Source organism: Acomys minous, assembly GCF_964271855.1.
Source record: "Acomys minous genome assembly, chromosome: 11".
NCBI lineage: Eukaryota > Metazoa > Chordata > Mammalia > Rodentia > Muridae > Acomys > Acomys minous.
The window spans coordinates 83,996,909-84,024,050 of NC_140492.1; the positions used below are offsets into that span (position 1 = coordinate 83,996,909).

General features: G+C 41.1%; 2 long non-coding RNA genes across 2 annotated transcripts in view; both read left to right on the forward strand.

Moving 5' to 3' along the window:
• LOC311608524 overlaps nucleotides 1-10,816 on the forward strand; it is a 30,172-nt gene extending 19,356 nt beyond the window's left edge. The window contains exon 3 of the long non-coding RNA XR_014783003.1: nucleotides 10,713-10,816. This is a non-coding gene — a long non-coding RNA (uncharacterized lncRNA). The remainder of the gene's footprint in view (nucleotides 1-10,712) is intronic.
• The window catches only part of LOC311609146, a 1,107,741-nt gene that overhangs the window by 514,033 nt on the left and 566,566 nt on the right, over nucleotides 1-27,142 (forward strand). The window lies entirely within an intron of this gene.

Consider the following 27,142-nt stretch of genomic DNA (forward strand, 5'->3'; position numbering starts at 1 on the left):
CATTGCTGGTGGGAATGCAAACTAGTACAGCCACTTTGGAAATCTATCTGGTGCTATCTCAGAAAACTGGGAATAGGGCTTCCTCAAGACGCAGCTATTCCACTCCTTGGAATATACCCAGAAGATGCTCCAGCACATAATAAGAAAAATTGCTTAACCATGTTCATAGCAGCCTAATTCATAATAGCCAGAACATGGAAACAGCCCAAGTGTCCATCAGTAGAAGAATGGACAAAGAAACTGTGGTACATATACAGTATGGAATACTACTCAGCTATTAAAAACAAGGAATTCCAGAAATTTTGGATAAATGGATTGAGCTAGAAATGATTGTAGTGAGTGAGTTAACCCAGAAGCAGAAAGATTCAAATGGTATATACTCACTTACATCTGCATACTAGCCCAAGGGGCATGTCCCATGAAAGCCTTCACTTACCAGGAAGCTGAGACAGAGGGAAGGACATCCTAATGGGACTCTAGATGAGAGAAGCATGGGAGAATAGCAAAGTAGAAGTATCCAGAGGGTCCTAGAAACCTACAAGTAGAACATTATGATAGGCAGATTTGGGCCCAGGGGTCCCGCTCAAACTAAGGCACCAGCCAAGGACAATATAGGCGGTAAAGTTTAAACCCCTACCGAGATCTAGCCAATGGTCAGAACATTCTCCGCAGTAGAGTGGAGAGTGGGATATGACTTTCACATGAACTCTGGTGCCTCATATTTGACCATGTCCCCTGGAGGGGGAGACCTGGTGGCACTCAGAGGAAGGACAGCAGGTTACCAAGAAGAGACTTGATACCCTATGCACATATACAGGGGGTGGTAATCTCTGTCAGGAACAGTCATAGGGGAGGGGAATAAGGGGAAAATGGGAGGGAGGGAAGAATGGAAGGGTACAAGGAATGGGATAACCATTGAGATGTAACAAGAATAAATTAATTAAAACAAAAAGAAAAAAAAGACTCTTGAAGTAGATCTACCACATGATCCTGCAGTATCAGCCTTGGGCATATACCAAAAGGACTGTCTGGTTATAGAGATGCTTGATCGTCTATGCTAACTGCTATTCTGTGCACCATAGCTAAGAACTGAAATGAGCTTACACATCTGTCAACAGATATATTGACAGAACACATAATGACTACAATGGACTATTTACTTGGTTACTATTCTAAAGAAAATTATGAAAATTTCAGGTAAATGGGTGGACCCAGAAATAATAATTCTCAGTGGGGGTAATCTTGACACAGAAAGAAAAAGTCATATGATTTCTCTGACTTGTGGATCTTGCTTTTAAATACGCTGATATGTGGGGTTTTTTTTTTGAATATGAGGTTAGCAAATTAGTGAACAGCTTGTGTCATGGAATAGGCTTCCAAGGGCGGGGTGGAGATAAAATGCAGTGGTGTAAAGGGTTGAAGGGAGTAATGGAACAGGAAAAGTTAAACGCAGGTAAGGGATGGAGGACAAAGCAGAGGAATACAGGAATCATAGTTAACACTAAATATCTTTTGAAAGAGTTGCATGGAAATAGCTTACTATAGGAGGTTATATATATATATATATATATATATATATATATATATATATATATATATATATATATATATATATATGAGTGTATATGTAGCTACACCATAATAAGATGACAAAGCTCCTAAAAGAAAGCTCAGTCCTAGGAGTCAGTTATCTCTTTTGGTGTTGTTGGTCATTGGGGGTAGCATAGATTTCCTTTTAAGCATTACAGGCTATTGCCATTTCTCCTGATTATCCCTCTGTCCTCAGGATCTGAAGATAGGAACCTATTGCTCAAGACACCACCCATTTAAGTCACAGAAATGCACAGGTCATTTTGTTACTCATCTAGAAGGTTCATAGCCCACGAGATATCTTTCATGGGGATGGATGGTGCAATGTACAAATCAGAGGAGAAAAATAATCACCAATCATACCCATATGTGAACTCTGGTAAGACATTTCCACTGGTGCGATTGTGGCATGCATGTCATGGGTGTAACCTACTTTTTAATGAGTGGATTTAAGGCTTATTTCATGAGATGGAACATAGGCCTGACACTTATAGCTAGGAAAATGTGGCTAGACAAGTCATAGGCCCTATGAGAGAACTTACTATAATAATCAGCTAGATGCTAAATGGCCACAAGGTTAAACTGATTCATAATGACTTATCCTTACTTTGCATCTCTTATCCCTCATCAAAGAAGCTTCATTCTTTAGTAGATAGTGATTGATACAGAGACCCACAACTAGTAAAACTGCAGAGAATAAGAGACTGGAAAGTTCACCCTCATATGGAATGTGTCTACCATATTCTCTTTTTCAAAGGCTCAGAGATCATTGACTAACAGGTATTAGAAAGATTGTATGAGCTAGAGGTGGCAGATTGCTATAAGGATACAGTATTTTTTGGGCACAACAGGGCAAAATGAACTCAATGGATTGAATATGCAAGATCTGTGTAACCCCAAGCCAGACTAAATGCCAGAATGGAGGGGGAGTGTAGTCAGGAAGTCATACCCCTAGTTGAAGACTTATTGGTAATTAATAGTTTTCTTTAATGATGTGGCTCCTGCTGGGTTGACCATGCTCCAGTGGATGGCCATATACTTAAGAGTATATAAATAGCAATGGGGACACAAGGTTGGGTAGGTATAAAATTAAGGCAGAGTTGATATGTGAGAAATTGGGAGAGGGGTGAAAATGACCCAATACAATATATAAAATTCTCAAATAATAAAGATTAAAATATGAAATAAAAACTAAACTCTCATTTACTAATGTTTATTATGTGTCTGAGCAGTCTGAGTAACTTGTAGCCACACAAATATTTGAATGTAACTGTTCATATCAGTTTCATTTGCCACAGTAGAAAGCCAGAAGCAACAGAAATAGCCCTTTGATTAGTGAGCTATCAAACAAATCAAGAAGTATCCATATTATGTAATATTGCTTAACAACAAAAGAATTAATATTACAGATTCAACCCTTCTTCCATAGCCTACAAGGATATTGCTTTGAGTGTGACAAAAAGAGATCTTAGCAAGTGACATTAAAATCTTTTTTTTTTTTTTTTTTTTTTTTTGTCTTTTGAGACAGGGTTTCTCTGCGTAGCCTTGGCTGTCCTGGACTCGCTTTGTAGACCAGGCTGGCCTCGAACTCACAGCGATCCGCCTGCCTCTGCCTCCCGAGTGCTGGGACTAAAGGCATGCGCCACCACGCCCGGCTCTAAAATCTTTTAAGTTACAAAGTTTTGAAGGTAGGGTACAGACTAGTAGTTAGGCAAGAGATGGTGAATGATAAGTTTGGGTGTGACAGTCAAAAGGTAGTTTAAGAGTGAGTGAGTGAATGTGTATGTGTATGTGTGTGTGTGTGTGTGTGTGTGTGTGTGTGTGGTTATTGAGTTGTTTGACTGTAGTGGTGGTTGAACAAGTCTATGTACATGACAAAATAATAATGTATGACAGTACATACATATTACTCTGGTAATAATTTTCTGGTTTTGACATCGTGCTATACTGTGTAATTATGGGAAAACTAGAAGTGAGCATCTGTCCTGGGCTGCTGTTCCCCCCCCCCCCCCCGGGGCCAAATTTGTTGGCTCTGTTTGTCTTCTTGTGGATCCCTTCACATCCTTTTATCCCCAACTCTTCCATAAGACTCCTAGTCCTTTGCCCAAATTTTTTGCTATGAGACAGCTTCTGTTTTGATTCCCTGCTGGGTGGAGTCTTTCAGAGGACCTAAATGGTAGACTCCCAGGCTATTCCTTCTCTTTAACAGCTTCCAGTGTCCATTCTATTTGCCTTCTGAATGAGAATTAAGCATCTTCCCTAGGGTCTTCCTTGTTACTTAGCTTCTTTAGGTCAGTGGATTGTAACATGTTTATCCTGTACTATATGGATAATATCCTCTTATAAGTGAGTATGTACCATATGTGTTCTTCTGAGTCTGGGCTACTTCACCTGGCACAATCTTTTTCAGCTCCATTCATTTTCCTGAAAATTTCATGATACCGTTGTTTTTGATAGCTAAATAGTATTCCATTCTGTAGATGTACCTCACTTTTTTGTCCATTCTTTGTTTGAGGGCATCTAAGTTGTTCCTATTTTCTGGCTATTATGAATAGCACTGTTACAAACTAGTCGAGCAAGTGTCCTTGTTTTATAGTAGAGCATCTTTTGGTATCTCTGGGTCTTGAGTCAGAGCTGTTCTCAATTTTCTGGAATTCAAATTGAATTCCAAAGTAATTGTACAAGTTTGTACTCCCACCAGCAGTGGAGAAGTGTTTCCTTTCCTCCACATTCTCACCAGCATGTGCTGTCACTTGAGTTTTTTTTTTTTTTTAATCTTACCCATTCTGACAGGTATAAGGTGGAATCTCAGAGCCGTTCCGATTTTCATTTCTCTGATGACTAAGGAGGTCGAGCATTTCTTTAAGTGTTTCTCAGCCATTCGACATTCCTCTGCTGAGAATTCTCTGTCTAGCTGTGTTTCCCAGGTGAGAGGAAAACCCACGGTGAGGGAAACAGTGGGTCTAACCTCAGGTTACCTGGCATGATTTTCGTTTTTAATACCAGAAAACAAGTAGGGGTTTTATAAGATTTGTGAGTTTTGCAAAAACTCAAAATGCCCTGTGAAAGAGCTTGAATGGACAGTCACTGACGAGATTCAGTGGCTTGTTTAAGGGCACTCTGGTGACCGCTTGGTTCATCAGGTTACTCATTCATGTAATAGTGTCGTGTCCTAAGATGTTTTACTCTTCTGGTTTTGAGGACACGATTCCATCTCCTTTTGCTTTATTTATTCCCCCAAGTCTTTCTGGCTTCTTTTATTTTATTCTTGACATAATTTTATGGGACCACTAGGCACCAGCTACTTCCTCTTCCTAAGCCAGTCTGTGACTCCTTCTTCCCCACATCTACCTCAGCGCTCGTCCTTGTAGTGTGTATTCAGTCATGATGTCCTATTGACTTTCTTTCCTAGCATTTCCTCTATGACTGCTTCCTTTGTATTTAGCTTCTTTCTTCTCTCATCTGAATCAATGTATGCAGCATCCCTATACCTTCTTACTTACCTCGTGTTTTTTTTCTCTCCCCATTGTCCAGCACTGAGTCAATGCGATGGCTTGTTTTATGTCAGCTTGACCCAAGTAGGAATCATTTTGGAAAGGCATATCTCAGTGGGGGAAAATCTTCCACCAGAATGGTCCACTGGCAAACAGGTACAACATTTTCTTGATTGATGATTGGCTTCTGAGGGCTCAGCTCATTGTAGGTGGTTACAACTCTGGGCTGCTGGTCCCATTGCTATAAAAAAGCAGGTTGAGTGAGCCATGAGGAGCAAGCTAGTGAGCAGCACTCCTCTGCGGCCTCTGCATCAGTTCCTGCCTCCAGGTTCATCTTTTGAGTTCCTGTCATGAGTTCTTTTCATGATGGATTGTGACAGGGACATGTAACTGAAATAAACATTTTCCTCCCCAAGTTGCTTTTGGTCATGGTGCTTTATCACAGCCATAGAAACTTTAAGGTAACCAGAGTGACTTACTAAAATGCATTTGACTATGTCATCTCCAAACTGAAGCCTTTAGGTAGTTATTCATTACAGGAAAAACTGGAGTTTCCTGATGTTTTCATCAAGGAAGTTTCCTGATGTTCTGGTCTCTGCCAGCCTCTCCTTCTCTGTGGCCTGATTCACAGATGGTACAAATTTCCATTTCCATAACATGACTCATGCTCTGTCATTCAGTTTTAGCATGGTCTCTGCACACAGGCGTACACACCATTGTACAACTTTGAAGACTCAATATAAGACTTGATCATTCAAGGAAACCTTCTCTTCAGATCCTCTTAGAATAGGCCTGTTTCCCTTTCCTATAGTTCTTAAATTGGTCCATTACGTTCTAACTTTGGTTTTTTTTGTGATCTTGCTTCATAAGTAGAGAGATGGATAGAATTATCTCCAAGTCCCTCAAGATTCATTTTTAATGAACATAGAAGGTATGCTATCAACATTACTTCTTCATTTGCTCAAATTAAACACTAGTTAATTGCTTCTGCATGGAGTTGGAGATGGATTATATACGTCAGCGAGTCCTGGGTTTGTTTTGCTTAGTGCTAAGCTATGCAATACACATTGTTACATGTTGTCAGATGACAAAATGGCACAAGGTTCTATTGAGTGGATTACGTTTTGTTTTTTCCTTTTATCGAGAACAGAGTTTGTTTGTACAATATATTGTAATTACATTTTCCCTTCCCTCGATTCCTCCCAGTTCCTTCCCACCTTGCCTCCCATCCAGATACACACCATTTCTGTCTCTCCTTAGAAAACAAACAGGCATCTAAGGAATAATAAAACAATACAAAACAAAAACAAACACATCCAAATAGAACAGAACAAAATGAAGAAGAGTCAAAGGAAAACCATAAGAGACATGTAGAGATATGCATGTCTATACTCACAGGAATCCCATAAAAGTACAAAACTGCAAGTCATAATATATACAGAAAAGGCTTTTAAGGCAACCCCCCCCAATCTAACAGAAAATATTGACACAACATCATGAAACATAGAACATCCAAACCTCCACCGAGTTTGTTTTCTGTTGGCCTTCTACCTTGAAGAAAACTCATTTTTCATTTGCAAGAAGTTTTCAGTTGGAGATAGTGTCTGGGTTAGAGCTGTGTGTGTGTGTGTGTGTGTCTGTGTGTGTGTGTGTGTGTGTGTGTGTGTGCACTCCTCTTCTCAACTCTTGGACTCCATCTGGTGCAGACCCATGCACCCCTGTACACGCAGCCTCGGTCTCTGTGAGTTCATATGTGTATTGGTCCTACTATGTGTCCTTGGTGTCCTCTCTCCCTCTGCCCCTTACACTCTTTTCTTCAGAGTTCCCTTAGTCTTGAGGAGAGGGATTTGATGGACATATCCTACTTAGGGTAGAGTGTAAATTAACAAGTTTCTTAAGTGACGTTATCAGGAAGATGGATCCCATCGTGTGTTCAGCTACTGTGCATGCTGTGGAGGGGCTCCTGTGTGCTGCTGTAGACATATTCTGTGGCCACCATTCCTATTCCACTTATAGCTCTGAGAACATATAGAACGTAGACTCTCAGAGTAAGCATGTGCCAGTTAATTCATCCTAAACATTCCATAGTAACATCACAGACATACTGAAGTGTTTAGGTCCCTGATCTTTCTCTGCGATGCTATACATTGAAAAATGCACCAGAGTTCGGCCTCATATTTGACCATGTCCCCTGGAGGGGGAGACCTGGTGGCACTCAGAGGAAGGACAGCAGGTTACCAAGAAGAGACTTGATACCCTATGAGCATATACAGGGGGAGGAAATCCCCCTCAGGAACAGTCATAGTGGAGGGGAATAAGGGGAAAATGGGAGGGAGGGAGGAATGGGAGGATACAAGGGATGGGATAACCATTGAGATGTAACAAGAATAAATTAATAAAAAAGAAAAAAAGAAAAATGCAAGAATGTTCTGAGACCTGAAAAATCTTGAGCCTAACTGCGTGCGACCAGAACTCACAATGTGTTCTGTCATCAGAGACTCATGCCGGTGGCTGTTCAACACCGTTTCCCCCACCTCATATTGGTTCTAAACATCGCTCTGTCTTATTGTTATTTTGGCTGTAAAGGATTAGGAACTGTTATAGTAAAATGTTGTAGGGTTGTATATGACTCAAAACTCTTGGTACGGTGCCCGATCCTTTGTAATATTAAACAGTCAGTGTACAGAAACAAAAAAGGGTGTCTGTGGAATTTTGTTTGATATCAAAAGACCCTTTGGAAGACAAATTGGAGAAGCAATGCAGCCTTTTTTTTTGTAATGTGACAAAGAGCTAATTCAGCGTGTTTAACAGAAAGTCGCACAAGCACAACCCATTCAAACAGCCTTTATATCCAATGTAAAGAAAAATGTGTCTTCAAATCCTATGAGCTCAGCTTCCACTGGTTTCTACGGGAGCGGAACAGTCAGAGCCAAGGGCTAATTCTGGCCTATGCGTTTCCCCAATATACTCTCATGGGTGATCATTTTAGCTTCAGCAAAGCACCTCCTCCAGATATTATATCTCATGTTTGAAAGCTTAAAGCAAAGCAAATAGGCTGAAATCTAAATCAATATTTTGCCCTACAAATAAAGACAAGAGAGATTTAAGCTGTAGATGGCCAGTACATGCCCCAGTCTCCTTGTAGGCAGGTCAAGGCAGTTTCACGGGAACTTTAAAAGTAAAAGGACCTTAGAAAGGAAAACACAGATGTTAACAAAGCTATTCTCTACCCCTCAGTGAAAAAATGACTGCCTAGGCTTCCCATCAAGATATTGGGGTGAGGAAGGGAAAAACCGTTGTGTAGTGTGTCAAGTGAGAGGCGACAGGCGGATAGAACTTGAGATCAATAACCAGGGAACTTATTTATCTTCTGCAATGCCCAGTGTCTAAATACAGTTTGTATTGACTTTGTTTGGCTTGTAGACATATTACTTATGTTGTGGTGGTTGTTTATGTGAAAACTAAGTGGTCTAAACACTGTCACCCTATATAAGCCCTGTCAATATAAATTTGTGAGAGGGCAGCTGGCCTCAGATCTCGTTACTCTGAGGATCACTCTTTCTTCTTGCCTGTTGCTGTCTCTGAATATTCTAGTTTTAAACTGATGACTTGAAGTAAACAGCACCTTAGAAAACACCCAAAAAGCAAGTTCAGGAAATGCCTGGGCTTATTTGTAATGCTTTACTTCACTACAACAACAACTTGAGGTGTCATGGTTGAGAACTTAGGCTCAGGATGATCAGTATTTTTTTTGTACATTTTTTAATTGTGCATGCGGATGGCACATGTGTGCCAGAGAGTGTGTGTAGAGGTCAGAAGATAGCCTGAGGAAGTTTTTTTCTCTCCTTTCACCATGTGGAACTTGGGGAGCAAACTTAGGTCAGCAGGATTGATGGCAAGTCTTTGCCCCCTGGACAATCCCACCAGCCCAACACCAGTTTCAAAAGGAGGGGTCACTATGGCCAGCTCAATTACCAAAATGTTATTAGTAGAAAAATGTCCTTCTTAAGGTGAACCCCAGACAACTGTCGCAATAATGAAAGTAAGCAATAAAAAAAGAAAATTATGTTCCAGAGTCTGTTTTACATGTATCACTTCCAGAACTTCTAAAACAGTTATAAAAAGACTTCACAGTTTTATCTTCAATGTGTTCCTAATATCAAGTACCAAACTCTAAACAAAGAGTTTTTGAAAAACTGAAAAAAAAATCAATTGAAGAAAAACTAGGAAGTCTAAATTACAAGATAATAGCTCTTAAAATGTACAACCATTTTTATGTAGCTTTGACACACACACACACACACACACACACACACACACACACACAGGCACACACAATGTTTTAGGAATAAAAAGAAGAACTCATAGCAATTGTAACTTAAGTTAGTTATGCCACAGCAGTCTCAGCAGATGCATCTTCTCAGATGGGTGAGGGTTGCTGAGCCATTGCAAGATGTCATAGGTGCCTCACATTTCATTTCTGCTTTCTTTATGTCCCTTTGTGGGAATTATACATTTCCTGAATGTCATGGCTGTATCTTGATATTTTAAAGATATTTTTTTAATGAAGGTTCCTAGCAATGTGAGCTGCTTTTTATTCTAACCGACACCATGTGCCATGTTTCTAAGCTCAATTATAACTATTAGAAAGGCTAAGCAAACATGTAAAATCCTGTTAGACTTATTTGCTGCTATGCTAGGGAGAAAATATGTACATAGGAGAAAATGAAGTTACAGGACAGTATATCATGTCCACAATAGTAAGGATTTAGTGATGGATCCAAGTGTTAATCTCTATGTGCACCTGGGATTGTTAGTAATGTCTGCATAAGCGATGATGGGAGGTTTCTGATAGAGAGAAAACACTGGTGCACATGCGTAGTGGAGGAAAAGTGGCCAGAACAGGGAAGGAACAGTAAACAGCGTCACTTAACCCGTGGCAGCAATACAGACAAATGTGCACCTCTCAGGCAAGGGGAGTTAGCTCCACTGGCTTGCTTGTTCAGGGAGAAGAGACCAGCCAGAGTCATGACTGAAAAGATGGTGTGTGTGTGTGTGCGGCTCACTCTCAGGAAAATAAAACATGAAGCTACAGAGTGTGGCATCTCTTCGCGAAGGAACTAAGTTTCTGAGGAGGAACATGATTCTGGAGGGTACACTCTAAACAAATAAACAGGTAGTTATACGCAGAAAAGGAGGTGACATTAGGACCAGAAAGCCACGGAGGAGTTGGGGAGGGGTTGTAGGAGTTCAGGCGATGGGTGGTGAAATCAGACTGACTTCTGGCCTGTGCAAAAAACCTACACGGTTCTGTGGCAGGAAATGCAAAATTTCCTGGCAGTCACAGAAATTCATTAATCACAGCTGCTTTGAATCAAACAAGGCCCTTCAATTTCTGTTGCAGGGGAATGTATATGTATGTGTTGTCCCCGTTGGTAATTAAAGACATGAAATGACTGTAGAAACCAGTTTAACTGAAATGAAGAATTACACAGAGAATAGCAGATGTTCAATACAATCCCTATAGACTTTAAGGCAAAAAAAAAAAAAAAAAATGACTACGCTTTCTAAGAGGCAACTGGCCTTTATGTCATGGTTTTGGAGACTAACAAGGCTTGTCTTCTCTAGGATCTCTGTGCCTTCCTTCAGGCCTCAGCTGAATGGATGGGGCAGAATTCTTGACTCCTCCAGTGGCTGCTTGCCATGGCTGATGACTTTGTGACAATCATGCGCCCAGGTAACACCTTGGCTGACTTGCTGCATGTCACTTTTTTTTGACTTTCAACGGGCCAGTGCCTAGCCCCAACCCCACAAAGGAATCACTGTAGAACAAAGGAGTTTTACCAAGCAGGAACTACCAGCTTTCTAAAACCCCAGCAAAATGCAGGGTCTGTAGCCATCCGAGTGTCTCTCTGTTGGCATGTGTAATGCTCTTTATGGCTCAACCCCCGCTACTTTTTAATGCTCTTCGCTGCTCTTGAATGTCTCTTTAAGTCAAGATGTTTAGACAACGGTGGAGCTGGCAGACTATGACATTACGTGCTGTATTATTCATTGTTTGGTGACTAGACTTCATATCTGCGGTAAAAATAAACATGATGCCTCTCAGCTTATTTCAATCCATTCAGTACTTTCCGGAATCGTTTCCTATTACAGAGGGGATGGTGGGGGTGGGTGGGTGGGCCGGGGCGGGGAGTTCATTCATGAACTACTATGACAGAATTTTTAGGAGCAGGCTGAACGGAAACTTCAGTTTTCAAGAAGTGTAACAGTTGTCTTAGGGACACGCTGAACATAAAAGAGTTACTTTTCTTCCCCATAGATAAATGCCTTTCCAATTCTTTGGTTCAAAAACAGCCATTTTTATGCTGGTGAGCTCTATGCTGTCCCTTTCCTCATTAAGATGGAATGATTGATTATTGACCGCTTGGTTCCAACTTTACTTCAGAAGTGTACCAGTAGGTGTTGCTATGTTAGCACTAATGGCGACTCTCCGCAAAGTTAGCCGGTCACTCTGTGGTGAGCAGTTCCCTCGACAACCTTAACTTGTACGTTCTGTGCTAAGATGATACACCGCCACTGAGTGTGGAAGGCCCGGAGGCACTGTTTGCTGGTGAATCGGGCTTTAAGTAAACAGGGTCTCTTACTTGCCGTGTCAGTTTACATGACGGGAGAGATGAGAGATCAATGTGCATCCGAATAAATAATAATTTTTTTTTCTCTTTCTTTTCCTTCATTGACCTCCGTGTCCTAAATTCACATGAAAAAAGGTGAACGTCTCTCTGTCTGGTATAAGGTTCCAAGTACAAATAGTGTTTAAGACATTTTTATGCCAGACAAATGAAGAACACACCCATAGGACCCATATCCACTTGTTCACATCCTCCTTGTTCTCAAGCAGGTTTGCACCGACGTGCTCTCAGTGACCCCAGTTGTAAGCAGCAACAAATGATCTCTGCGTGTCAGCGCTGTAAGATTGACAACCTCTGTTATGAAGAGGGCAGGAGCAGCAAGCATCATTACTTTTATTTCTCCTTAAATTTCCTAAGAAAACTCCCCAAGAGTTAGATCAGTGAAATATGTGTCATTTCTATATTTAAAAATTAGAGTGTTAAAGATAAAGGTGTCACAGTATTTTAACCAGAGGACATAACCTGGACCCTTCAGTGCGTGCTTTGATGGGGTGAACACAGCTCATGAACTTCAGGCTGCTTTTGCATATGAAGTTTTAAATACAAACTATCAGAGCATATTTAATCCCTTTAAATGTCTAAACACAGCACAGCCATGTCTACCTCAGGCTGAAAACCATTGCTTTGGTCTGAACACATGGTGTCCATGACGGGCAGTGTATTCTGGTCCACGGTGCAGGGGAAGGTGCTGGGCAAAGGCAGGAAGGAACGAAACAAAGCCGGGAGAAACACGAAGAAGAAATGCGATGGGACGATGCTATAGTTTCGTTTTCCAGTGGCAACTACTCCGTAGTATGATGCAACAACCATGTATTAAGCCTCTAACAGGCATGGACATATTGCATGAGCCAGAAAGCGAGCGTTGTTTTATCATTTACTCTGTGCACAGTTTAAAATAATCTTTAATAAAACAACAGTGTAAAGATGGCCATCTTTCTGTATTATATTATAATGGATTTTATAATCGTGTCATTTGTGATCGTTCCTCTATCTCCTGTCTACCATCCTCACTTCCTTTTTCTTCTCCTCATGCTTCCTCACGCCACCGTATTTCACAGTGGTGACATTTGGGGGCAATGCCAGCTTATGCTAGGTGGTAGAAGGAAGTCTCAGAAGGTAAAGGAAAGGCACCAGGCGAGCTTTCTTCCTGTAGAGTCTCATTACTGAAATGCTCTGAAGTCCTGGGTACTGAGTGTGGAAATGGAGGGCTGTGGATTGGCTGGTGATAAGCTCAGTGGTTTGGTACCTGGAGACGTAACAGTCTTCTCATTCCCAGAACCATCCCATGGAAGCTCACTTTAGTTCAGGTTAATGGGACTTGATACGGACTTCACTCCCCTTCAGTTTGGTTTTTTCCCCTCTGGCAAACTCTTAATCGCAATTTCCTACTATTTCGTAACTAAATTAAAAATCTGTCAATTGTAGGCAACCTCATGTAAAGAAGCAGTGATACATCCATAGGCATAGAGATTACATCAAATATCCTATATAATGAATATCCTAATATACTAGTAAAAGAGTTAAGGTTTTTATAGTGAAATATTTTTAGATATAGCAGCAAAGCATACAGGAACACTTTATTTCTGAAGAAAAGACTTAAAGGTAGATGCTGTTTTCTTCTAAGAAAGAGTTGATTTAAAAGGAGCTAGATGCAAAACACCCAGCAATAAATAATTGAATTTATAAACTAGATGCTGCTTGCTATGCACCCGGTGTGTTTCTGAGCCTATCACATATCTTATTTCATTTGCTCTTTGTAGCCATGTCGTTAGGCAGGCTTGCTGTTATCCACTTCCTGTGTATCAGAGATCTGAGAGTGAGCCAGAATCTCACCCGGTGTTACCCACTGTTTGGCAGCTGAGCTACAGTGACTTCAGGGCTCTTCACACTGCTGTGGAATGTATACTTGGTATGTATTTATGCGTTTAGTTTTTTTTTTTTATTAACTTTACTCCATTCGTGTTAAGTGTTCATCTAAAACTATGATCAAACCAATGTGATAACACATAGTTTAAGTCAGGCTGCCTGCCCTGGAGGCTCTGATAGTGCAAATTGTAGCAGCAATACATGAAAATGTAAAATAATGTTTAAAAAAAAAACGGAGAGAAGATTAAATAGAAACAATGAGAGAAAAATTCCTGAAGGAGAGAGCATACTCTGTACCAATAAAAGGTATAAAGGTTACTAAAACAGGGAAGTAGAAGAGTGTGGAAATATTATTATAAAAATAGATTTCTGTCATAAAATGCTAGGACAATACCCCATCTGAATATCCTTTGACAGCAGTGCACACCGAAATCTTCTTGAGTGCTTTTTCAAAATACAGATGCCTAGAACCCATCTGACCAGCTGTGTATACTCTTTGCCACTTCTTTCAAGTACTGCAGGGTTTTGTGGTGCCACAGGTGTGGGGCGTAGCAGATTGAAGGTGTGTTGACGTGCTGGAATTGGGTCAAACAAGAAATGAAATTGAGTGTCACTGTGTAGCCATAACAGATGGTAAGATGCTAGTGTAAGACTTGACATAAGAATATCAGCAGAGCACAGGTTCCTAGGCAGAAGTTAGCTCATCTGGGCTAACCAAAAGAATGATCATTTATAAGTTAGTTGCCACAACGGAACAGAAAATTTGAATAGAATTTAGTCTCTACTCTTTGGAGTCTCATAGACACAGTAGGAAGTATAATGAGAACTGTAGTAATTCACATCTTTGTCAAAGAGTGTAAAGTACAGTTAAAATGCTGATATTTATGTAGAAATATGCTACTCTAATTTGAAAATAAGCAATGGTCCTAAGTGGAGATGCCCTTTTGACCAGAAGTAAAATGGAAATGTTGACAGGAAAAGCAATGGCGCTTGCTGCATCAGCGTTCAGAGTGATTGAGAGCCCAATGGTGTGCTTGTGTGAAGAGGCAGGGGTGGAGCCAGCGCTGTGGTGATGTCCGTGTGGAGGTGGTCTTGTGATCCCTTGTTAGCCTGTCTCCAAGGCATTTCTGGGAAAACTTAATTCCACTATGATAATACTTAATGTAAAATGGGTTCCAGCATTTATTAGTCCTACTGACAGTCTGCACATGGCTAGTTCTCTTAAACTGGTTAAAGTCGCACAGTCGGTTGCTTTACTCTAAGCCTCAACCTTACCGGACGCCTTGCATGGCAGTAGCTCTTCTGAAATTTGCAAATGACAGAGCCCCCTGAAGGCCCAGGATGACAGTGTTGGAAAGCCAAGTGTGCTCAGAGTCATATTGTCTTCAAAGTGTACCTGGTGATGGTCACAAGAGGTATAGACATCGAGGAATCACACTACTTAGCTTTGACATTTTCTCCACCGAAATAAATTAGTGTTTTGTTTTGAAGCTCTTCCTTGTTCAAGTTCTCAGGGCGTGGACAAAATGCTGCTAGACCTCAAACAGATGGCTCACACCCTTCTCTAGTTCCTTTGTGGGGGCCCCGCTTTCTATGTGAACCTCTTGAGGTGGATACTCTCTGTTGACGTCTCTCCCAACATCCTGTCCGTCCCACCAGAAAGGCTCACCAGCTTCCGGTATTAAACCACTTTCCCAGTTATTGGAGCAAAATACTTGACAAGAGGGAATCCAAGGAATTCCCCATGTTGCTTTACAGCTCAAGAGAACAGTTTCCATCATGGCATGGGGGCGGTGGTGTGACAGGAGTAGTAGTCTGACTAGTCAGCTTGCATCCACAGTCAGGAAATAGGAGGATCTAGCAGTCGGCTTGTTTTCTGACTCAGTCCAGGACCCCAAGGCAGGGAATGGTGTCACCCGTAGTAAAGGTGGCTCTCCCCATCTCCATGAGCCCAGTCTAAAGAATCTTCCATGAGCATGCTGAAAGGGTTGCTTCCTACCTGGGGCTTCATCTTGTCAAGTTCACAATGAGTCTTAACAACACACATGGGCAGGCTGGAGAGATGGCTCAGTGGTTAAGAGCACCGTCTGCTCTTTCAAAGGACCCGGGTTCAATTCCCAGCATCCACATGGCAGCTCACAACTGTCTGTAACTCCGAGATCTGACACCCTCACACCAGTGCACATATATTAAAATTAAATAAAATATTAAAAAAACAACACACATGGTCATTATGGAAATAGCGCACACACGCACACGCACACAAAACCTGTAAAAAAAATCTGTCTCAGATTCCTTGACTGTTCAGTTCTCCTTCTCAGGGAAAATTTACCTTAGAAGCTGTGTAAGGTGTCACGGTTGCTCAGCTGTAAAGCCATTTCCTTCCTCCCTTGATAGAAGACTTTATACAGTCTCATTTCCCTCATCTATCTCCTCTATATAAAAAACACTATTTTATAAAATCTTCCTTTATTACTACTTTAGGAATATTATTTGGTACCTAAATAATAATATTCTCCCTTTACGATCTTCTACAGGTTGTGCTATTACATGCCTAGCTTTTCTTTCTGTTTTTGCCTCCTAAGTCTAGGCAAAATTCTTTACAAATTAGGAGTTAAAAATGTTTTAAGATATTTGTTTCTCATTGTGGGAGTACTCAAGAACTATTTGACTGAATTTAAGACCCATTCCATGAAATGGAACCCATGCTTGGCACTGCTCAGGTGGTCAAGAGCCTCAGGCTAGATAGGACATAGGACTAGGGGAAAAAAAAACCAAATTGTTCTGCTAAAGGAACTTAGCAATAAAAAGACTCCTAAGAACATTCTGCTATACTCACAAATCAGTGTCTTTTTCAGAGAATCCTGCTCCTACAGTAGATGGGAGCAAATACAGAGACCCACAACTGGACAAAGTGCTGAGTGAGACTGCATTAGTCAGGGTTCTCTAGAGTAACATGAATCCCTATATAAGGTAGCATGAATCCCTATATAGAGAAAGAGGATTTATTAAAATGACTCCCAGGCTGCAGTCGGTCTAACCCAACAATGACATCTATGAATGGACAGTCCAAGAATCCAGTAGCTTCTCAGTCCATGAGGCTGATCTTCAGGAGACGCTGGAATCCTGAAGATGTGGGCTATGAGGCCAGTGAAGTAATGGACTTTCTAGAGAGGCCAGGTCAAGCAGGCAAAGAGCAAAGGATTCCTTTTCCATGTCTTTATAATAGGCTTCCAGCGGAAGGTGTGGGTCAGATAAGAGGTGAGCTTTTCCAGCCCAAAGATCTGGATTAAGGGTGTGTCTTCCTACCTCAAAGATCTGGATTAGAAGTGGATCTTTCTACTTCCAAAGGCCCCTTACAGTTGTGAGCTCTACTTTGGGGTTTCAGTTAATTCCAGATGTAGTCAAGTTGACAATCAAACAGTAGCCATTAGAGTCCTTGGCACACTCAGTCATGAACGGAACATGTGTCTCTATCGAACCTCTGCCCTCAGGCTTGTGAAGCTTTGGGGGAGAAGTGGAAAGAGTGAAGAGCCAGTGGGGATGTAGGACACCAAGGCAACACTGTCTTGGAGACACAGCAGGATTGGTGCTCCTACGAACTCATAAAATCTGAGGCAGCACGTACAGGGCCTGCACAGGTCCAGGCCAGATGGGACCCTAAGGCTGAGAGAGAGAGAGATGTGGACATGACCTTCCATCTCTAACCAAGAAGCTACCTCAAATGAACAGCTACTCACAAAAGAAAACATATTTTCTTCAGTGGAGTCTTACTGGGTTATAGAAACTATACTTCAGAGCACGCTCCATACCCAGCAATAATGGCAAACACAAAATGAACTAAATTGAGCTCATATATATATTGTCTCATATTGCTTTGTTTGGGAATTTTTATCTTACTGGTATTTTGCTTGTATATTATGATTTCCAATTTTGTGTTTTTATGGTTTATGTGTATGTGCCTGTGTGTTTCCTATGTTTTTTCATTATTATTATTATTATTATTATTATTATTATTATTATTGTTATTATTATTATTATTATTTTGCCTCTTTGTTTTCTAAAGAAGTTGTGGGATTGAATAAGTGGGGAGATGGAAGGATCAGGGAGGAGATGGAGGTGGGGAAACTGTGATCAGAATATTGTATGAATTTTGAATAAAAAAATAGATATTTGTTTCTGCTGTTCTCCTTAGTCATGGTTTGGCCCTATGTAAGGTGGTTATTGGCAAAGCTGGGATGAGGTCCTAAGCTTTAGGTTTCTCTTGTTACCTCCCTGGCTTGAGGAAATATATGTGCCTTTCTTTCTGAAGCATATTCTCAAGCTCCTTTCTATGAAGTATATGTTTGAGAAAAATTGAGTTTGTTTTTCACTCCTGATAATATTTTTATATTTAAGTACTTTTATTTCCAGTCTGGCTTGTATTTAGAAAAACTGGTGTTGACATTGCTTTGCCTCAGAAATTTGAAGCATTTTTATTCCTTCTTTTTTAGTGCTCTTGAGAATTGGCATTCTTTTAAGAAAGGATTTCTTCAACTTATAACATCACTTCTCCCTTCCCCTTACTCCATCCAAACCCTTCTCTCAAACTCATAAGCTCTTTTTTTTATTAACTGTGCCTTCCCATTCCTATATATATAAGCACAATCTGCTCGGTCTCTATAGTGTTACTTGTATGTACGTTTTCAGGACCGACCATTTAGTATTGGATGACCAACTGGTGTGCTCTCATTGGGGAAGACGATTTCTCCCACGCTGTGTTCCTTGGTTGCCTGTAATTTGTGTGTGTGTGTGTGTGTGTGTGTGTGTGTGTGTGTGTGTGTGTGTGTGTGTGTGTATGTGTAAGTTTAGGACTCCTAGGCTTTCTTCCATCCACATTAGCATGTCTATTGGTGTTGTCCTTGTTCAGCCCTTGTTTAAGAAGTCATGCTAGTGAAACTTCATGGGTAACACAATCTTATAGCAAAGTTTCTGTTTTTCTGCCTCTTCTTTCTGCCCCCTCTTCTGTATTGTTTGATGAACTCTCAGCATGGCAGTAGTGTAGTTAATTTTAACTCCTATGTAAAAGACATTGATCTTCCTTCATGTAGAAAAAAATATTAGAGCATGTGTAGAGTACTATGCATGTATAAATATACAATGTATTATTCACAGTGCCCTGGAGGATTCCTAGGACTTCCTTTAGCATGAATATTGTCATTTCCTTAATAATATTTCTGTTCTTTTAGTAAAGTGTTGGAAGTTAAACAGTAATTCCATGATTCTTGACATTTTTATTTTTTTATTTGATAACTTCTCTTTGACCATTGTTTTGTTTTCTTATCATTAAGTGTTGAATATCCTGGATCAAAGCTTTATATTTTATACAATTTTGTCTGTGTTTCTGTCTATTTCTCTTTCTGTTGTTTAGCCCTTAACAGTTTAGGTTTGCTATTTTCTGACCATTGCATAAGTTTTTGCTTCATTAATATGATTCTTTTCTTCTTAACTTTTTCCACACCACCTTAGTCATGTGACAAAGCAGTTCACCAATTACATGTTTTTTAAAAGCATGTCAATACTTTCACTTATTCTCAACGGTGTCACATGTAGAACCTTTTCCTCAGGTCTGATGGTCAAGTCCATTACTTAAAAGTAGAATTCCTAGCAGTCGGATGAGATGTTTGTACTTTTGTGTGTGGCCTTTGGCTTGGAAGGGACAGCTAACTCCGTGGTTATCAGTGGCAGCTGAGACACTCACCCTGGAAGTTCTTCGTGTGCACAGCTGTCCTTTAGGCTTATTCGATTTTCCACAAGAAAGAGACTCCCTCTCTCCCCAAGGCCGAGAGCTCATTACTGGGTGTTCTGCGGCGTGAGTGATGAAGTCTACACCCGGAGGAGGCCATCCTCTCCTTCACTAACTGCTTTCTTACGTTTCCCCACTGTAGTGTTTTTTTTTTGTCTGTCTCAGCTGTCACATCTCTACTTGTTAAACATCTCCACAGTTACACTAAAGTCTCAGTTACCAGCACATTCTCCAGATCTCACAGTGGGTGGATACCGTGGTCAGTCACGTGGGGTTGTTGAGGACCTTTCTCTCAGTGAGGTTTGAGCTCTATCCGTGCTTGCTACAGCTCAGTTCATTTCTTTCATATATTTATTGCTGTCCTTAGCCAGGGCTTGAACACAGCCCTCACGTCTACAATCCCCGTCTTAGGTCTCAACGCAAATCCCCGGTGAGGTGAATTTTAAATAATTTTGTGAATTTCCCTGTTCCTGATTTCTTGATCCATTATTATAGGTCTTAGTACAACTATTTCTCATACTATCTGGAATTATTATCTATTTCTATATGTCAATTTCAAGGCCTTGTATTCAGTCATTGTTTATATTTCTCCTGGGACCATCCAACACCCGTAAGTATTCTGGATATGTAATGGGCACTTTCAAAGTGTCTGCTGCGTTTACTGAGCCCAGGAAAATAAGGAGAGACAAGGTACGCAAACATCTCTGACAGGAGAAAGCACCATGTTTGTCAAATGACGGAAACTCAGAAAAGACTGAAACGTTTGGAAGGAAGGAAGCGAGTGAACGTAGTGGATTTTTTTTTTTCATCCTTTTTTATTTGCTTACCGTTGTAGTGGGCTATTGTGACGGCTGACAACTTGACTATGTCTGGAATGGATTACAATCGGGAAGTAGAGGTTCACCTGTGATCTGAGTGCTGCAGGAAGGAAACACACCTCTGCTCCCCATTTTGAGGCTTCAAGTTGCAGGGTTTTGGTTCAGATCTTGAGGTGGGATGACGCACACTTTGGATTTGGACCAGCGCGTGCCTTTAACCCGGATCTGAAGGCATGCCTTTAACCCGGATCAGAAGGCACACCTTTAACCCGGATGTGAAGGCATGCCTTTAATCTGGGCCATCCCTTCTGCTGGAGGCCTATACAAAGACGATGGAAGAAAGACAGGGTGGTTTCCTCTTGCGCTCGCTTTGCCAGCACATCCTTTGGAGCCTACATCTTCAGGTTTCCAGCGTATACAGAAGACTAATCGATCCGGGCCTGGTGGCGCACACCTTTAATCTCAGGGCTCGGTAGGCAGAGGCAGGTGGATCTCTATGAGTTCGAGGCCAACCTGGTCTACAAAGTGAGTCCAGGACCGCCAGGACTGTTACACAGAGAAACCCTGTCTTGAAAACAAACAAACAAGCAAATAACCGCCCCTCAAAAGAAAAAAAAAAACCAGAAGACCAGCTGAGACACCCAGCCTTGTTGGACTGAGCAACAACTAAATTCTTGGATTTTCTTTTCACAACTGGCCATTATTGGGTTAGTTGGACTGCAACCTGTAAGTCATTCCAATAAATTCCATATATATCATGGCATATATATATATATCCATTCCATAAGTTCTGTGACTCTAGAGAACTCTGACTGGTTTTATAATAGTTTTTAATTTCAGTTTTTTTCTGTTATTACTTCTTTTATTTTTTCAGGTTAATATAAGCATAATATTTCCCTCTTCCATTTCCTCCCTCCAAACCCTCCCATATAACCTCGCTTGCTCTCTTTCAGATTCAAGGCCTCGTTTTATTAAATGTTATTATATGTATGTATGTATGTTTATACATATATATTCCTAAAAACCTGTTCAGTCTGTATAATGTTACGTGTATGCATGTTTTTAGGGCTGACCATTTGGTACTGGGTAACCAGTTGATGTGCTCTTCCCTGGGGAAGGCAATTTCTCCCACTTTTAGCATTCTTTAGTTGTCTGTACTTGTTTGTGTAGGGTTCAGGCCTCATGGGATTTCCCTGTCCACATTGGTAAGTCTATTGTTGTTGTCTCTGTTCTGCTCACATTTAGGCAGTTATGCTGGTGACATGTTATGTGTGTAGCTTTTGACATTACTAGGAGGCACAGTCTCCAGGCCTGGTGATAGTATCTACATGTTCCCAGTTCCATGATAGATGTGCGACAGCCATGCACCTGAGCCATCACTAGCTGAGCACTAACTGAGACCTAAGAACAGGCAGTGAGTAGCTACTTCCTGGTGCAGGTGGTTTTTAGAGATAAATGGCTATCCAGATCATATCCCGCTTCCTTCTCTCCCCCCCAAATCCCACCATCCCCACTTCCCCCTATCTGCCTCCCTACTCCTCAGAAGAGGGTGACCTCCACCAACCCACCCCAGCACGTAAAGTCATATCAGGACTAAGTGCAAGGCAGCCCAGCTAGGGGCAAATGATCCAAAAGCATGGAACAGAGTCCATGTCAGAGACAGCCTCTGCTCCCCTTACTAGGGGATCCACATGAAGACCAAGCTGCCCATTGGCTACATATGTGTAAGGGACCTAGGTCCAGTCCATGCATGGTCCTTGGCTGATGCTTTCGTTTCAGTAAGGTGCCCATGGGCCCAGGTTAGTTGATTCTGTTAGTCTTCTTGTGGAGTTCCTGTCCCCTCCATGGTCTTCTGTCCTTCCCTGATTCTTCTACAGGGCTCTCCTCCACCTAATGTTTGGCTGTGAGTCTCAACATCTGTTTCAATCTGCTGTTGGGTAGAGCCTCTCAGAGCACAGCTATGCTAGGCTCCTGTCTGCAAGTATAGCCAATGTCTAGTGTCAGGGGATGGCTCTCTCCCATGAGGTGGGTCTGAGATTGGTCTAGGTATTAGTTGGACGTTGCCTCAATCTCTGATCTATCTTTATCCTTAACTTCTAGTGAAGGGAGGGGAACACCAACCCACCCACAAAAACAAAACAAAACAAAACAAAAACAAAACACTGACCAAAAATTTACCCTGTTTGCAAGATAAATGGACTTTGAGGGTAGACATTTTTGATGCCCTCTGATGACTGGCCTGGCAGTGTGTGTGTGCTGCTGTGCTGAGCAGTGTGTCAGCATGGTGTGAGCATCACTTCTAAGTGCCCACTAAATCTGACCCTCAAGTAGTGTCAGAGACTTAGCTGTCTGTCTCTTTACACCAGAGAAGCCAGAACGATGAAGTAAATCAGAGAAAGTGTGTGAGTGAGAACTGAAGCATTAAAAAGACCAAAGTGACGCCTAACTTTTTTGAAACATGTAAGCATATATAAAAAATAGTCCAAGAACTAAAATTAGAATCTGAAATAGAACAATAGACAGTTGGCTTAACATTAAGCACAGGCAAGCTTGGAGAGGAAATTTATAGTGTCCCATTTTATAGTAACAGACACGGCAGTCTCCAGGAGCACTCCACTGATTCTGCTCTGGGGTGACAGTGTAGAAGACTGCCTTTCAAAGTGAGTGCAGAAGGCAGGAGACTTGAAAAGAAAGGGAACTTTGTTTTTGACCTTTGTAATTTTTTGGGAAAGGGTATCACATAGCCTATACTGGCATCAGACTTGATGTGTTGTCAAGGATGGCCTTCTGATCCTCTGCTTCTATCTCCCAAATGCTGGTATCATAGGTGAGCACCACCACACGTGGTGCATGTGAACCCAGGTCCCCATTCATGCCAGGCCATCAGTGTACCAGCTCAACTATATCCAGCCCTCCCTCTAACTTTTCCAGTATTAATGTGCTCAGGTGCTATGCTTGACATATGCTAAACATGTTAGGATTTGAGAAATAGTGCATCAATAAGGAATAAATGTGGCTATGAAACTGAAGTCGGTCTGAAAGTTCATGAACAAAGATGGATGAGTATTGAAGCTCAGAGACATAACATTATGTTATGTTATCCCTTCTTTCCTTGCCTACCACCTTTCCCTACATAGAAGACTTCTTCCTCTGAGAGAAGGTAAATGACTTTTCCTTTGCTTGAACTGAACTGAATTAAAGCAGCCACTTTAAAGCAGAACTATATTATTACAATAATAATAATAATAATAATAATAATAATAATAATAATAATAATTATTATTATTATTATTATTATTATTATATACTAGACTGGAAATTCTCCTTTTATTATTGTCCAGGCATATTGGCTAATACCACAAAGAAAGAGAGGAACATTTGTGGATAGACTTGGGAATAGATCAAGAGAACATGTTAAATGGGTCATGAGAATGAAAGTACACACAAGGAAAATGATTTTATTAATTCTGGACATGTTAGGATTTGAGAAATAGTGCATCAATAAGGAACAAATGTGGCTATGAAACTGAAGTCGGTCTGAAAGTTCATGAACAAAGACGGATGAGTATTGAAGCTCAGAGACATAACATTATTTCCAAAGGAGAGAGCACACAGAGAGAGCACCTGGTGGTATTGAACATTGGAGGAAGACTTTATGGCGGAGTACTGAGAGACAACATCAGCCTAGTAAATGAACAGAATAACCAGAGCAGTAGGATGGGACGCTTAACGACGCGTTTCCATGGAAATCAAGGGAAAGTCAAGGAGCTTCTTTTAAACAGACTAATACTACAAAGCTGTGGGGAATCTTCAAGTGCTATGCTTGGCTTCCTAATCTGTCTATTTCATGATGTATAGGAGAAGGGGCAATAACTGTTGAATGTCTAAGTGAGTCATGCATGAACGCAAGTTAAGGAACTGGAGTAGTTATCTCTTAGGTGAAATTTTAGTACTTTTAGGGGAAGCTGGTGCAGACTTCTGGGACTTCTGAAGAGGTGAGAATGCAGGAACACAAACAGTTGACCTGAACTAGGAAATTTGGGTAGAGAAAGAAGACACAGAAAAGCTCACTGAAGAGACTTGATGCTGTGTAGAATAGGTCTTTGAGTGACAGGAAGTACAGGGGTAAGAAACCAGTGCTTAGACTGGATTTTGAAATATTAGAGTATTAGATGATGAAGATGTATGGATGAAAGGGAGAGTAATAAAAACAAAACCAAATATGCATGTTTTAACACAAGGCCATGAACAATATTTTGCATATAACCTACTTCAAGTCGTAGTAAAATGATGAACTTTAGACTGTTGAATTCTGAAGCCACAAGAGCCCTCGTTCTTCTCATTCCATTGAACAGAGTCCATGAACTCTGTTTTATTTTCCAGACAGCTTTAGTTCAAGGGTTGGAAAAATGTGGAGGAGCCTAAAGCTATTTTCCCTTGGTTTGCTAAGGAAGGATCTATAGTCATGCTTTGTTTAGTGATGAAGATAGATCTTAAGATGTTTCAGACAGGCAATTGCATCATTGTGAGGAAGCAGAGAGGACACACGCTATAGCCTTGCACACGGCCCCTGAATATGTGGTGTGTTGCTGGACACTGTGTTGTGATGCATCTGCGACTGTATATAAGAACAGGAGCTTCCTGAGTAGATTCAACTTCTCGGTGTCCCATTTGTTTTTGTTATTTAAGGAACAGGTTAACGATAACAAAAGCTAGGCTAATCTCTAGTGTGTTAAGAGTGGTAGTTTATTTTTCTCACCAAAGAGCACATATGTATATAAACCATCCGGAGTTGTCAGGAGTAAGGTTTATTGCCCAAGGCTGTTCAAGAATTATCAATTGCTGCAGGGCAAATGACAGGCACACAGATTACAAGGCAAGACCATCTCCAGAAACGCATCTTGGAGGTTGTACACGCTCTTTACTCTTAGGTCTTGCAGATCCACATTCAGTCTTATGACTATGCTGAGCTACAAAGGTGGCCAAGAAATGTGTGCCCCAGTTGGGTCTCCACTGATGCTCCTGAGGTGTTTTTCTTTGTGACTTCGGATAAACATCACCGGACAAAGTATTAGTTTGGTGTTCAGACGGGATAACTGAGGCAACAAAACAGAAGCAGAGTGAATCCTCAATGAACCATCACAACATATTGAATAAATATGAGAGAGATTAAATACAAATTTACGCCCGGCATCTATTGAAATTGACAATTCTATTTGGGTGCCTATTTGAGCTCCCACCACGCAGCATTTTGAGCCACTGTGTGCCTGTTGTCTCTTGGCAATTAACATTATTCAGCCTCAAAAATCCTAGCTCTGGGACTAGAAAAGGGAATCTAAGAAGCATTCACTCGCAGTGTGATTCAGAACAACTGCTTTTCCCTTTGGTCTATTCATGCATTTTTCAATTGGCATTAATATAAAATTACCAAGCAGGCTCTCTTCTACATGAAACCGTTGTTCTCCACTTGGCAGCAATCCTGCCGTTACATTCTAAATGGTCATTCTGGGATGGCAAATCAGCAGTCCTCAGCCGATGGGCTCAACAATGAGGAGATTGCTGGAGGCAGGTGTTGTTGGGAAGCCTAATTTTGTTGGCATTAAGTGACAATTCATATTTGCTGCAGGGGCAGTAAATTGTACTGTTTTAAAACAGGAAATCTGAGTTAAAAGCTGTGTAAAAACCATTATACTGTAGCCAGCACTCCAGGCTCTTCTAATTAGGTCATTTGGAAAGAGATGACCTTTTAGTTTCTGTGCCTCTTTGCTGGGGACACATGTTTCTAATTATCATTTGTATTTTACTTTGCTGAAGTTGTTGACAAGCTGAGCATTCGTGTGTGTGTGTGTGTGTGTGTGTGTGTGTGTGTGTCCCCGCGCAAGCGCTTGTGTGTTTGCATGCACAGTTTGTGAGATTAATGGCGTTTTCCTGTTCTACTATTCCACATAAAGAAGATGAAAACAATGTGTACAGTAAGTTTACTATCAGAGCAACCAAAGCCATATGGACTTGAGTGGAAAGCACTCTGAGGGGCATTTCTCAGGTCCCTGGGGTTTTAAGAAAACCTCATACTAGCTTTGTAGTTATTTTCCTTAGTCAGTTTTGGGATGGCAAATATACATGTAAGATGTGACAGGAAAAGGAACTTCACTCTGTTGTTACTAGAAAAACAGCTGCTGGTCATGTTTGAAAGTCTGTCTGTGATCTGAACCAAAATTCTCACAATGGCATTCTGAGGCTCTTGTTCTTCTGCACACGTTTTTTTCCCCCCCAACATGTACAAATGCAAACAAATACTGTCTTCCAATGACCACTTCTTACAAAATAACTAAAGAAATAATGGTCCAACACCACTATCTGGGGTTTACAATTATCTTCTGTGTTTTAGAATACTGTTGTCCAAGCGGTAAAGCTCTCCCTCGGGCTCCCTCCTGACGTCCCTTTCTCTTGTGGGGAAAGTTTCTGAATGCTGTCAGGTCTTCATCTGAGGCCATAAGTCTCTGAGTAGGCTTCCAGCTCAGTCTGCCTTGAGGCCTTTCATAGCTTAAACTCTCCTGGAATATAATGGTCTACTTTTAAGAATCTTGTACCAGGGAGAGTTGACAAGGAAGGATGGTACTATCTAAATGTTTAATATATGAATTACTCTGGCAGTTTGAAGAAAATGTATGGAAGATGACTTGAAGTTTATTATGAAATTGCTAATAATTTATTCAACTCAATTTTCCCTCAGACGTTCTTTGGTGGGTAATGATGGCTCTCTAACAAAGTAGTTCTAAGTCTGGAAAAGGACTGGCAGTCATTACAGGACAGAGGTTGGCGACATGCCAAAGTACCCTGAGGCAGGGTTCTCTGCAGCAGAGGTTGGGACAGTGCCAGGCAAAGCTATCACAGGGG